This window comes from Triticum dicoccoides, chromosome 2A (genome assembly GCF_002162155.2).
Source record: "Triticum dicoccoides isolate Atlit2015 ecotype Zavitan chromosome 2A, WEW_v2.0, whole genome shotgun sequence".
NCBI lineage: Eukaryota > Viridiplantae > Streptophyta > Magnoliopsida > Poales > Poaceae > Triticum > Triticum dicoccoides.
In genome coordinates this window covers 78182578-78193582 of record NC_041382.1, presented here as the reverse complement: position 1 = coordinate 78193582, position 11005 = coordinate 78182578, and the positions used below count along the sequence as shown (strand labels likewise).

At 42.6% G+C, this 11005-nt stretch overlaps 1 long non-coding RNA gene across 1 annotated transcript; it reads right to left on the bottom strand.

Moving 5' to 3' along the window:
- Window positions 1–6120: 6120 nt before the first annotated feature.
- On the bottom strand, window positions 6121–8352 carry LOC119359009. Its single transcript, XR_005172351.1, has 5 exons — window positions 8282–8352; window positions 8140–8199; window positions 8017–8068; window positions 6745–6791; window positions 6121–6641 (listed from the first exon to the last, which is right to left on the bottom strand). It is a non-coding gene; the product is annotated as an uncharacterized LOC119359009 (long non-coding RNA).
- Between the last annotated feature and the right edge of the window lie 2653 nt (window positions 8353–11005).

Sequence of the window (11005 nt, the reverse complement as noted above, 5' to 3'; positions counted from 1 at the left end):
TTAAAATGGCACTTGAAGATGAAGAGTTAACAGCATTCCGCACACCTAAAGGCATATATTGTTATAAAGTAATGCCTTTCGGATTAAAAAATGCTGGGGCGACATATCAACGAGCAATGACAATCATCTTACATGGGTTGTTATATGTGATCGTTGAATGCTATATAGATGACATAGTTGTGAAAACAAAGCACGAACAAGACCACCTGAAACACCTTGAAATGGTTTTTGAGCGTCTCAGGCAACATAAACTTAAAATGAACCCCATGAAGTGCGCGTTCGGAGTTTCCTCTGGAAAATTTCTCGGTTTTGTGGTTACAAAAAATGGTATTCAGATCGATCCAAGTAAAATAAAGGCGATTGTTAAGATGCCACCACCCACTAACTTACATGAACTGAAGAGTTTTCAAGGCCACCTAGCATATATTAGGAGGTTTATCTCAAATTTATCTGGGAGATGCAAACCTTTCTCACGACTTATGAAGAAAGGAGTCCCTTTTGAATGGGATCAAGCATGCCAAAACGCATTCCTAGAAATTAAGAAATATTTGATAAATCCTCCTGTTTTAGGCGCACCGATTAAAGACCGACCATTAATTCTCTATACTGCTGCAATGCCTACTTCACTAGGTGCACTCCTGGCGCAAAATAATGATGTAGGAAAGGAAACGTCCTTGTATTATCTTAGCCGCACCTTGGTAGGGGCCGAGTGCAACTATCCAGACATGGGAAAAATATGTCTCGCACTGGCACAAAAATTGCGACACTACATGTTAGAATACACTGTACATTTAGTCTCAAGAGCAGACCCACTTAGATATATCTTAAGTAAAATGGTACTCTCAGGGAGACTAGCTAAATGGGCGATGCTTTTGTCACAATTTGACATCACGTATATACCGCAAAAGGCCGTAAAAGGCCAAGCTTTGGCTAATTTCCTTGCGGCACATCCGATCCCAGATGATTTTCCTATAGATGATGACTTGCCAGATGAGGACGTATTCGCCACGACGGTTACGAAATCAACGTGGCAAATGTACTTCGATGGCGCTTGCCGGCAATCTGGGTCAGGCGTCGGAGTCGTTTTCATTACGCCTAACAGAGGGGTGATCCCATACTCATTTACCCTAACTTCGGCGGTGTCAAATAATTCGGCCGAATATGAAGCTCTTATCATTGGGCATGAAATAGCAATAAACATGGGGATCGATACGCCCTCTGTTTATGGGGACTCACAATTAGTGATTAATCAACTGATGGGGACCTATATGGTAAAGAAACAAGAATTGTTGCCATATTTCGAAAGGGCAAAAGAGCTCCTAGCTATGTTCAAAGATCTAAGTATTCAGCATATAGTTAGAAATCAAAACAAAAAGGCTGATGCTTTAGCCGGTTTAGCTGCAAGTATGTCACTAGAATCACATGAAATGATGGATGTACACATAGAGGAACGAAGGTTATTGCCAATATTTGTTGAAGAAGAAGAAATGGTAATATCTTCTGCAATGAAAGCTGATGTATGTGAAATTGAGGTAGGGGATTGGCGAGCACCATTCCTCGAATATCTACTTCACGGATACCTACCTCTTGATACTAGCGAAAGATCTAGAATCCGCAAAAGATCAATTCATTACACATGCATCAACGATATACTCTATAGGCATTCCCATGATGGCATATTATTGCGCTGCCTTGCTGGAAATGAAATTATGGAGGCCTTAAATGAGGTGCATGCTGGAATATGTGGCTCGCACCAGTCAGGTCCTAAATTGCACTACCAATTAAGGCATCTAGGTTACTACTGGCCCACAATGTTTGAAGATGCCACTAAATTTGCAAAGAAATGCCATGAATGCCAAGTGCATGCTGACTTTATACATCAGCCGCACGAACCACTCCATGCGACAAATATGTCTTGGCCTTTTGAAATGTGGGGAATGGATATAGTTGGGCCAATTCATCCACCATCGTCCAAAGGTCACAAATTTATTTTGGCAGCAACAGACTATTTTTCCAGGTGGCCTGAACTTACACCACTAAAGGAAGACAAAGTGGAGAATGTAGAACATTTTATAAGAACACAACTCATTTATCGCTTTGGTGTTCCTTCTCGGATTATGTCTGATAACGGAACTCCGTTTAAAAACAAACAAGTGGAGAGATTAAGCTTAAAGTTTAAGATAGACCACCATTACTCTACAGCATATAATTCTGCCGCCAATGGACAAGCAGAAGCTTTCAACAAAACTCTTTGTAAGTTACTAAAAAAAGTTGTATCAAAAAATAAACGTGCTGGCATGAAAAGCTTCTCGAAGCCTTGTGGGCTTATAGAACCACAACACGCACGCCGACAGGAATGACACCTTATTCCTTAGTATTTGGAGGAGAAGCCGTTCTACCTCTGGAGGTACAGATCACGTCGTTGAGGGTTGCTACACATGAAAATTTGTCGGAAGAAAAATCAGTACAATTACGTCTCGATGAATTAGAAAGACTAGAAGGTAGACGACTTCAAGCTTTGCAAAATCTTGAGGCATACCAAGCTAGGATGTCCCGAGCATTCGACAAGCGAGTCAAAAGAAGGTCGTTCAAACAAGGAGATCTAGTACTTGCGGTCATCCGTCCTATGAATATCACGCGACGGATGAAAGGAAAATTTGAACCAAAATGGGAAGGTCCCTTCATCATAAAAGAGGTTTATTCTAGCGGCGCATATAGAATCGTATCACCAGAAGGGGAATACTCGCCGGCACCGGTAAATGGGAAATTCCTTAAGCGTTACTATGCATAAGAAAAAAAAGAATATACTCCATACCCTCACGAGTCTAAACTGGGACACACACAAAAAAATTACTCCAACGACTTACGAGTATAAACTGTGATGCAAATAAAACAAATCATCGAGGGCGCTCCATACCCTCATGAGCATAAACCGGGGCACACCAAAATCACTCCAATAAACTTACGAGCCTAAACTGTGGCACTTAGGATAAAGTAAATAAATTTCACTCCAATAAACTTACGAGTCTAAACTGTGGCAGATTTTTTTATAGACTCCAACAACTTACGAGTATAAACTATGATGTAAAAAAGAATTATTCTAGACTTCATAAGCTTAAACCGCCGTACAAAAAAATGGTACGCACATGCATTTATATAAAAAAAAATTGGATAAAATAAATAAGGCTTCAGGCCATACACAACGATAGTGTAAATAAACAAGGATGCTTCAACGTCAAGGCTGGCGTACTAGCACATCATGCATAAAATTTGGAGTTCCCACGTGAATAAAGAAAGTACTGATACATCTGAATTGAAACTGAAGACTGAAATTAAATGGTTCGAAGCGGAATGATGGTTTGAAATGGCAAAAAAAAAAAACTAAACAAAGTCGACGCCCTCTCAAGGAGCTCGCCAGTTCTCCAGGTTGTTCAACAACTGACTTGCTTCGGTCTTTAAATCTGTTGTCTTTTGTTTAAATTTAGCAAGCCTTGTACGTTTGCCAGCATTGGTATCCTGTAGACTCTTCAGCAACTTCTTCTGTTCAGATTGATGGGCATCATGTGCTTGCCGGCGCTGTTCCATTTCCAATTTAAGCTTGTGCAAAGTAGCAGTAACCTCTTCAAGCTGGGCCTTCAGTTCTGCTTCCCGTGCCTCCATTTCAGTGCACTTCTTTTCCACGGCAGATAAGTCCCCAATTATGTCCTTGGAAACTTCATGGCCAGACTTAATCTTAAGTTCTATTTCAGCAACAACATGTTCATCTCGCTCGGATTCTTTCATGAATTCGGTCTGGCCACCCTCCAACTTCTTGGAAAGGTCAATAAGCCCGACCAACATGGCCTGCACCTTAGCTACCTCAGGCACTCGCGTGGGCAGCATCTGAGAAACACTCTCAAGCATGATGCATCGCTCGGGATCACCAAGGGTAGAGTCGTTCAGTCCTTCGAGGGCTCGTTTCACTACGAAATCTGTAGCATCCATAAACGTGTCCTTGATGAAACTGCAGTCCATCTGTGCGCCTTTCCATGATACAACCATCACCTCAGGGTCTTGTGAGTGGCGAATTTCTTGGTCACAACCTAAAAAAAAGGAAGAGTCGTGAGAATTTGATGATAATGATGGTTCATAGACACGGCCAATTAAATAAATATTTATGGGTAAATAAACTACCAGGTAAAGTTGATAAGAAATCAAGAGCACTAGGGGTATGGGGCACAACTTCAGTCGCACCCGGGCTGGAAGGTGGACGACTTGTGCCACACTCGCCAATGGTATAATCCTCGACGGATAAATCGAAAAGGTCACCAAGGCCATGGTCCTTTTCTCCCGTGAGAACATGGCAAAAATCTTCATCATTAACAAAGCTACTAAGTTCAACATCTATTGACGGACCGTCCAAGGTTATTGGTTCAGAAAAATCATTTTCTTTGGAAAAATCAAGTTTGCGCTTGAAGGGGAGCCTCTCTTCCTCGTCAGCATGAGTGGGCGATAAATTTCTACGCTTCTGTTCGCCGGTGGCCAGGGCAGTTTCCAGAATTTCATCACTACCCACTAGAAACGGATGAGCAGAGGAAGAACCAACTGCAACAACAGACTTTGGTACGCCACTTTGCTGCAGCCATATATATAAAAGGATGATATTATTAGTACTGATTAGTACGACAAAGAAATGAACAAGTTGCACGCAGACCATTAACTCACCTCTTTAGATTTCATGGGTTGAGTAGCAACAACATCCTTAACCTTTCGCTTCTTCTATTAAAAGGAGATATAAAAAAATGAGACAAAGAAAGGAGCAAACGAACTATGGTAGTACCAAATATATATAGACGTATATATCTTACCTTTTTAGAGTTGATTAAAGGTTCATCATTTAAGAGAAAGCCACACAAAATGGGACGCCAGTGGTCCATAATTCTCTTTCCATTCAATTTGATGGCTGCAATATGTTCCTCCTTACCCCCGGCGGAGATTTCCTTTATAATAACAAAATCATTCTCTGAAAGCTTGCGAGGAACTATGTACTCCTCCCCGCGTTTCAGAAAATTACGTTTCCGCGGATTATAATTCGGACCATTCGAGATGCCCGGATGAAGAGTATTGAATATGTTGTTAAATGGTTTCATAAATCCCACCCACCAGTTGTTCCAGGCCATAGAAGAAAATGCCTCATGCGCATCGTTAAGAAGGTACTGGAACTCCCCTTGGTCCGAGCGTAACAAATGCGACCAATACGCATATGCAACTCCAATATCCGCCTTTGTGTACACGCTGACCAACGGAGCATAGGGCACTTGTTGTCTCAAAGTAAGTTGTCGTGCAACTCGATCAGGATGATATGGCTCCGCTATGCAAAGATCATCAACATCAGTAGCACGCCTCCATGGAAGCATACCCCGATGTGAAGAAATGGTGAAGGACCTTTGCAACTGACCCACCCCGACTAAGTTCTTTGGAGCATAAGGATTCCAAAAAATATTGGCTCGGTCATCAAGGAAAATGCGTGCCTTAGCAGGACTGAAAGTTATGGGAACCCGAAACATAGTTTTAACCATGGTTGGATGCATCGAAAGTTGCTTAACATCTGGAAGATGTTTCCCTTTCACTTTGTCCTTCAATGGTTTTCTCAGATAAAGACCCATCCACCCCGCGATATAATGCACTGGCCAAATTCTGTTCTCATAGGAGGGAGCAACGGGGTGCATACTGATCCTTCGAAGAGAATAATACAATGAACAAAGTGCTGAGGGGGCCAAAGAGATCTTGCGACCCGAGACAATCCAAGAGGCCATAAGAAGGACACCGGGACGAATATAAGGCCCCCACCAACAACCACGTAAGAGCAAAGCCAGTGGGCTATAAAAGCCGCAATGTACATGTGTTGTTCCCGAAGGGAGGTGAAAGATGAAGTGCGTTCGCGTTTGTTATGGAAATGGTCACACCAAACTTGAAAAGTCACACTCCCATTTTCGCGGCTGAGCCGGTAGAATTCTTCTAAAAGATCAGATAAGAAATTTGGGAACATAAGCTTTGAAGGTTCTAGGTCATCTATAGAAGGAACATATTCCTTGTATGGATCTCCAACTGAAGGAAGACCCGACATTAGAAGCATGTCAAGCAGAGTCACGGTGCATTCACCAGATGAAAAAAGAAAAGTATTTGTTTCTGGATCCCATCTTTCCAGTAGTGACCTCAGTAACGAATCTGAAACTTCATATTCACCGAGGGAGCAATAAATGGCCCCATATATATAATCGGTGTTCTCCGCTTCGCCTTTCAAACAAAAAAGAGTGGTTATTCAATATAGAGATGCCTCACTCAACATAGTCTTTGGATTGCGGAACATACTCGGTTGTGTGACCATCCCAACCTAGACCTTTTGCTACCATCCTGGTCCCTAGGGTGTAGGCTTCATGATCGGGTTTAGGATAAGGTGCTAATGGATGAAAAGAATAGTCACTAAGAGTAGACCCCACATTCCAACCACGAGGATGGCGCGTCAAATCCGCATGTGCGAGCACCTGCTGTCTGATCACTGGGTTGACCTCTTCACTAGTATTAGGCTCATATAGATGCCGCTCAGCTAACTGACAAATCGACAGTTCATTGGAAGGAACAGACCCCTCTCCATGCACCATCTATACGTAAAAAGGCACAAAATGAATACGATGGCATATATATGTGTAAAAGAAAACGCCTGGTTAAATAAGAAAAGAAGAAGGGAAAGTCACGGTGGGTTACCTAGCTTTATTAGCAACTATCTCCAGCCAACAATTTAAATACTTTCCCTGTAAAACAAAAAAAAGGAACACTCAAGTAAATAAAAGACATCAGACCCAAGCATATGATGTAAATGTTATGATGTGCTTGTTGCAAAAAAAAAAAGAGAGAACATATTTTCGACATAATATATATGTGACGCTTATAATCGTCTCCATGGTCGTCCGACAGACTAAGCCCACATATGGACTTACCGAGACGCCAACCAAAAAGAAAAAGAGACATATTTTTTACATCATATATATGTGGTGGTTATAATCTTCCACGGCCGTACGACGGACCAAACCCACATAGGGATTTGCCGGGACGCCGACCGTGAGAAAAAAATATATCGTTGGCATAATATATATACATGGCATTTGTAATCATCTCCGCGGTTGTACGACGGACCAAGCCCACATAGGGGCTTGCCGGAACGCCAGCCGGAGAGAAATCATATTTTCGACACACATGCTAGGCTTTTTGTTCTCGACGGTCGTACGACGGACTAAGCCAACGTAGGGACTTGCCGGGATGCCAACCGTAGAAAAAATATATTTTCAACATAATATATATATGTGGCGCTAATAATTGCCTCCACGGTCGTACGACGGACCAAGCCCACATAGGGACTTGCCGATTCGCCAACCGTGGGAAATATAAATTTTCGATATAATATATATGTGGCACTTATAATCATCTCCACGGTCGTACGACGGACCAAGCCCACATAGGGACTCGTCGGGACGCCCACCATGAGAAAAATATATTGCTGGCATAATAAATATACATGGCACTTGTGATCATCTCCGCAGTTGTACGACGGACCAAGCCAATATACGGACTTGCCGGAACGCCAACTGGGAAAAAATCATATTATAAACATATAAGCTATACTTACTGATCTCAACGGTTGTACGACAGGCCATTCTCATATAAGAACTTGTCGAGCGAAATTCGTGAGGAAATTATTGGCATAGGTTACATAAAAGAAAATCGATAAAAGATGGAAGGGACCTATACTACACACATGAGTCTTCACGGCTGTACGACGAACCAAGTTCAAACAAACTTGCCGGCACGCCAACCGTGAAACTAAGATGTTGCTTGATCACACATACATTCAGAAGAGACACCATCCTCATATATAAACAAAAATCACATGTTGTACGCTGAGCGTTGTGTGCATGACTACCATATATATCCTACTTTCAAACAAAGACAGGAAGGAGACGGGCCTCGAAGTTATGGTACCTGGCTGGAGAGGAAACGTCCGATCAATTCTACTACATCGTAATCAGCTCACCTATAAAAATAGAAAGAGATTGGGGTTAGGATAAGGTACATGAATCACGTACTCGGAAAGCAATCACATACTCATCGGCATCTGAGGCAGGAATTGATCTGCACTTCTGCGGGGGCTGCTAGCTCTTGTGCCTAACAAAAGATAAACTGAAGATCAGTTGCATGACGGAGACGCAAGACCAGATGCAATCGTTGGTTCAATCGCGATACATACCGGAGTCTCCGAAGAGCAGAGCTAGATTGAGATCGCCAAGGCGCCGCAGTAGCACACAAACTGAAGCTAAAGGATATAAGGAAGAAGAAAATACGCTGGTTTGGTTACCAAACCAACGACGATAAAAGTGCTGCTCAGCACGCTACTGAGATCTCGGCAACAACGCTAGCAGTTCAAACCATTAGCTCCTTATCCTTTGGAGTCTCAACTAATTCTCAAGCCAGCAAACTTGTAACAACCCTCCAGGATTAAGGCCTTATCCACTTAAACGATCCAAACAAACTTAAAATAACATACGTACAACGCACTTGGCCGACTGTCAAGACGGCCATTTCAATAAAACATGCGTACACCTTCAGCGCTAAGCCAAATCTCTGAGGCACGTAAAAAAAAGAGATGCATATACTTTCGAGCTCTGAATCCGAATTAAAAAAAACATTCGCATTCAGACCTCGAGGGGCATCTGTTGACACCGATTTCGGCCAAAGTGAAACATGGTGCTTAGATATTATTAAAATAAAGTAATTTATATATAAAATAGCATGATAAATTTCTACCGCGCCACTCAATATAAAATAACAAACCCGAAAATAAAAGGGAAGGAGCAATATCGTCGCATAAATTAGTGGACATATGACTTTCATACACATACACCATCATCAACCACGAAATTCCAACGTTGATACAAATTCAAAGTTTCATAGACGACGCTAATATTGCCACAATGCTATATCATATTTATGAGTATTATTCTGTCATCGCTAAAAAAAATATTAGCACAGTAATGTTCGCGTAAAATAATATAACACGCGACAATGTATAAAAAATGTCAAGTCATCATGAATAATATATCTGTGGAAAAATGCTTCCCCATGTCTAAATCTGACCAAGTGCACATATACGAGATAGCTACGTACATGCATGCATATCCTATTCCATCAGCCGATCGCATGCAAGCATGCCCAGAGCCCACGCATTATGTGGCCTAATTAAGCCCAGCTGATGGGACATTGCCGGTAATTAGTGATTAAACAAATAAAAAAAGGGAAAGGAGCCAGCCACGCTCCCACGTTCATGGACACGATCCCACGATCAGAACGTGGGCAGGCGCGCGTCCAGCCGGCTCTCCACTGCTTCCCTTCGTCCCTATAAATACCAGGCCGTTTGACTGCTCTCGGGTCGCTCATTATTTCATCCACACGCCGCCGCTGCTGCTCACCACATCCATCGATCGCTCATTCAGTCCATTGCTGCCCGCTCATATTCATCAATCCATCCATCACTCACGCACATACAACAGCTGCTCGTCCGCTCACCGTCGTCGCCGCCGGCCGCTCGTCTCATCGCCGTCGGCTGCTCGTCGTCCACGTCGCCGCCGCCGCCGTCGTCGCCGGCTGCTCGTCTTCCCCGTCGCGGCCGCCGCCGTTGTCGCTGGCTGCTCGTCGTCATCGTCGCCGGTCACGCCGCCCATCGGCCGCCATCTGCCCGTCGTCCGCTCGCTGTCGTCGTCGTCGCTCGCTCGTCATCCACACCGCTCATCGTCCACGCCAGCAGCTGCTCGTCCGCATCACTTCCTCACATCGTACGGGAGAAAAACTAAGGCAAGGTGAGAATACATGGCTACCTCCTTGCTCCTTTCTTGATGCATTCCTCTTGCACCATATGTCTCAGAGTACTATTGGTGTTCTACGTCGCTCCATATAGCACACCTAGTTTGGTCTCATGGGATCCAGCATCCCTTGTTGATACAAATCATGGTTAAGTCAAGTTCATCTTGTTTTGGTCTCATGAGATCATGCATCTCATGTTGATACAATTCAAGAACAAAAATTCCTTCTTGTTTTGGTTTCATGGTGATCTTGCATCCTATGTTGATACAGTTCAAGATTAAAATATATTCATCGATGATGTTTTATTTTCACCACATATCTCATATATATTCGGTTCTACCCACAAAATTCTTCTTGTTTTGGTCTCATGGTGATCTTGATCCCATGATGATACAAATCAAGATAATGCATGAGATGCCTAGTGGTCATATATCACTCCTCAATCCTATAATGATGCAAACTAAGTGCACCCAATGCAACTAAAATTCTTCTTGTTTTGGTCTCATGGTGATCTTGCATCTCCATGTTGATACAAATCAGGACCAAAAATTATGCTGATCTTGTTTTGGTCTCATGGCGATCTTGCATCCCATGTTGATACAATTCAAGGATAGAAATACGTCCATCTTGATTTGGTCTCATGGTGATCTTGCATCTCCATGTGGATACAAGTCAAGACCAAAATTTATGCTCATCTTGTTTTGGTCTCATGGCGATCTTGCATCCCATGTTGATACAATTCAAGGATAGAAATATATCCATCTTGATTTGGTCTCATGGTGATCTTGCATCTCCATGTGGATACAAGTCAAGACTAAAAATAAAAATAAACCCCATATTGATTTGGTTTCATAAAGCCCTATGTTGTTGGAAATGCAGGCATATTTCTTCCATATAAGTTATAGCCTGTCCGGATCGCTAAATGCAGTCATCGTTGCATCATGTGGTGCTAGTTATGTAATCATGAAGCAAAGACCCAAAAAATGATAATATTTGCATGCCATCTGCCTAGTTAACTTCATCATGTCCATGCGAAACATAAATCAATATATACTTCTGTTTGGTTACACTACGAGCATACAGTTTGTGCTATGTTGGTGATAATACAAGCAAG